Source organism: Limulus polyphemus, unplaced genomic scaffold (genome assembly GCF_000517525.1).
Source record: "Limulus polyphemus unplaced genomic scaffold, Limulus_polyphemus-2.1.2 Scaffold1099, whole genome shotgun sequence".
NCBI classification, from domain to species: Eukaryota; Metazoa; Arthropoda; class Merostomata; order Xiphosura; family Limulidae; genus Limulus; species Limulus polyphemus.
This window is the reverse complement of record NW_013666709.1, coordinates 190793-195168: the sequence shown is the minus strand read 5'-3', so window position 1 is coordinate 195168 and position 4376 is coordinate 190793.

The window sequence follows — 4376 nt, the reverse complement described above, 5'->3', positions numbered from 1 at the left end:
ACGGTATATTAATTATATAGATCTAGGGGCTTAGAGCTATGTATATAGATGATCTAACCTTAGGTATAATAATAATAGATTAACGTAATTATTTAGATAAGAATCTGTAGAAAAAGCGTTCACCTGCTGGCTAATAACTCAGCACAGATTTGCACTCACACGTAGGCCTAGGACGCTTAGCCTATAGTAGATGATATAACTAAGTTAGATCTAATAATAATAATTTAGATAAGATCATAAAAATCTGTATAAAAAAACACTTACCTGCTGGCAAATGATTCATCAGAGATCTAGTAGACCTAGTCCGCCTAGCCTGCTAGTAAAGTTGCGTTGTAAACACGCGTACTTGTAAGTTGTAACGTTATTATTAGGCCTATACATACGATTGTTAACAACCGGTTCGTGGAGGTCATTAAATTCTAAGAACAGGTTCGCACGAACCGGTGCGAACCGGCTGAATCCCACCACTGCCTTTAACATTGATCCATAATACAAAAATCTAAATTTTACAAAACCATTTGTTACATAAATATGACAATATCAATTAACAGTACCCAGAATCCAAATAAAAGAAGAATAAAAACATAATGTTGCGTCATCGAGGTCACGTGACTGGTGTGGCGCCCTCTATTTTCTAGAACTATCCTGTACTTTGGCGAATGCTCTAGTATTTACTGGATATAGGGTAGTCGGGTATATGAAAGAGGGGACAACGTGACGCGGTAAAAATGTGTGTGTAGATAGTGAGTAATTGAACTGCAGTCACAGGGTATTGTTGAAGTTAACGTTCGTTCGTTACAGTGTTGTTTTAGCGCGAGTATTGAGATTAAGTGTATCGCAGAGTTATATTCGGAAAGAATAAACCAGTTTTATTAAGTAAAGACTTGTGTCGTTAAAGTTTCGTTGGAACGAAGTTACGGAAAAATCAATTAACAAACGGAGACGTAACAATAATATAAGCTCCATATATCTACAATACACACATACATACAAAACACTATATACAACAAAATTAACTTTATAGAAAAATGACTTAGACAAACTGAAGTGAAATTGAGAAGAGAAAAACGAAGAAGTGCCAAACAGGCACTCACCTCTGATGGGACCACAATATTCCAAGACCAAAAAGATCTTATAGAGCTTAAATCTTCCTGAGGGTTAACTTAGCACCAGACTTGTTAGTTTCCACAAGCAGGGACCAAGAGTTCAACAGCCAGCAGCCACTGCAACTCTAGTAGCTAGGGTCTCACAAGTGAATATGGATGTCTCTACAGTGACACTGTCCAAACCACTACCAATGAAACAACCCCATGATTTACCTCAAGCGCATCTAAGGTGAGAGATCCCACCATTACACCTATGATGACCAAATTCAGCCATATAAAAAGCAGTGCCAGGAGCAAACTGTCAAAGAACCAAGACTTGAGCCTCGTAATAACAGAGAAGACCAACTGTGGAGATGTAAACTAGGCTTCATTGAGTCTCCACTTGACCAATACATATGGCTGCGCTGCCCACTGCTACCATTCCTGTAGCAACAGCTAACATGACTTGCCCTCCAACACAGTCCCATTCCTCCCATTATTACCTGGTTGTTAAATAAACAGAGAACTGAGTCCCACGAAAAAGGAAATGGAGATTGAGACTCAGAAACTGGTTCTTACACATAAATAAGTTGATCCAGTTAGCAGATACTAACTTCTAGATTTTTGAGCATGAAAATCATTTAACATTTACATTGTTTTTCACTTTGGACTTCTTTCAGATAAAATTTGGTGCTATCAAGTTACAATTACAAATATTTCACCACGTAGGTGTTACTTTTTTGCAATTAATATCACATTTTCATGCAGCATTGACTACACCTTGTATTAAAACATTGTTTAGAACACGGACAAACTATTTCAGTAGCAATTTCTGAAGAGTTAGATATGAAAATTCTTTACGTAACCTCATAAACAAGTCTAACTCAGGTGATCTCCTGTTCCAAACTGAATAAATATCACATTACTTACCTAAAGTTTTAACACTATAATTACCCAAAGTGTCTAGTGCTACCCACATGAATGATCAATCCCAATGAAATACAAGAGATGTCATTACCTCAAGAGGTCAAATGACTGTTAGTAGAAAAAATAGTGGTCTAGCTTCACATACTACAAGTGACCTTGCAAAGATAAAAGGTGCTACTTCAGGAGAATGACACAGAACAATAGGTAACTAGAGCAAAATGAACTTAACGACCTTGGCCAACATAGGAAACTACACATACATGCACAAATAAAATTTTTTGAAAATTCCTATTTTAATACAAGGAAGGAGAAAACATGTGGTATGCTGATATTCCACCAAGTCAATGTTTATGTACGACTATTACCTTGTACGTTTGTGGTTCATAGTGGAGTAATCCCTCCCCTACAAGGCCCAACTAAGTAAGAGACATAGGTATCTAAGTAAAACATTTCTGTTTTATTATGTTACAGAGTGAAAAGAACAGTTACACTAATCCCCCTCCTCCTCCACTCACTAGATTCAGCCTCTGCCTTTTATCGCTTGGTCTTTCCCTCCCGACAACCATTGGTTTTCAGACATATTAACAGGAACATTTTAGCATCCTCTATCTTACTATGCTCGATTTGCGAGGGTTTGAATGCACCCAAGAAAAAAAAAAAAAAAACAAACAAACAACAAAAACAAAAAACAAAAACGCTTCAACTACCCTCTGTAAAAGATGACCAATGAAAAACATAGAACTACAGATTTTGCGCAATCACAGTATCTGGTATCTATTTCCGGTATTATTGTTTACAAAAGTTTATAGAAAGAAAATACGGGTTTAATTTCAAAGTAAACAATGACTATCAAATCTATATTATAAAACAAAGATACTTTCATAGTCGTACCATCACAATATGGGAAGACGAACATATCCACTCGTTTTTCCACGATTTCACCCACAATGCGTTAAGGCTATATGTTCCGGTTTGACGCGTTTTCCCACTGGATGCATTCAGGCATTAATGTAGGGATTGGAGATAAGTGGAATATAATGACTGAAGTAGCTGACTCTCATCCTTTAAGATTTATTGACGTTGGTAAAATTAGTTGGTAACGCTAGAGAATAAAGTGTTAATACTATTCATAACTGTTAAGTTAATTTGAATAAATTCAAAATTTAGAAAAGTAACAATATATTTTCTACATATATATATATATTTTCTGATAGCCACACTAAAAGTTAACTAAACCGTAATTTTAACATCATCTACCAATATATATTGTTGTATCTTTATGAACATTGTTTCAGTGTTTGTCTCAAACAAGCTCAATCACTTGACCGAAATTTTGAATTCTGACTTTTGCAAACACTTAGAGATGAACTTAGGGTTACGGGAATGTAACATGCACGCATACACAAATATACAAACACATATTTAAAAAGTCACACCCGCCATCAGCTGTTCTTTGCTTCGTCATTTGTTTCTGTTTACAAAGTAAACACACTAAAACACCCCTTGAGGATTTTTTAATGAAGAGCCTCGATGAACAGTGCTGGAAGAATACCGTTTGATAACATTGTTTCTTATTACGACTTACATGCGCTATCTTTAAATTGTTCAAAAATCACACATGCTCTGATCTATTCAGTTTTTTCATTATGTTTCAGTTTATAAGGTAAACAATCTCTAACATTTGGGTAAAAACTGTGCAGTAATGCAATTACTTTGCTGGCTCAGAAATTTTATTTTAACTTTATTGAATAACTTTGTTTACTGGATTACTTTTACAATGAAATTTAGCAACGTTATTTCGGTTTTTATGTCAGTTTATAAAGTAAAGAAACTGAAGTGTTCGGAAGAAACTTTTTGAGGTTGAAGTACGTGTATCGAACAGCACTTTTATGATTTTGTTTCCGCAGAACTATTCTAAAAATCCATGAAATCAAGTATATGAAAGCAAAGTTCTGACTTATAGCGCCATCTGTTCATAACTTTTAGCTTTAAATACTGAATCAAATTTCGTTTTATGCCCATCACCACTGAAAATAAAATATCCTGGCTTTTCAAAATTATTTCATATTACAATTAAGAGTTCCATTTTTATAATGGGTTGATTAGAGGTTCTAATGTGCTTTGTTTTATTATTAAGTTTGTTAAGAATACAACTTATAACATCTGAATTAAGTTATAAAAGCTACAAACCTGCGTTGAAAAGTGTTGTAGTGCTGTTATGCTATAAATATTTAATGTACAAAGTTATATTCTGCTATAGAGTTTAGCTTATTATGAATTCACTTCCATTTATTCTGTATCCCAGCCACACTGATGGGCCTGCCCCCCAGTGGTACAGCGGTATGTCTGCGGACTTACAACGCT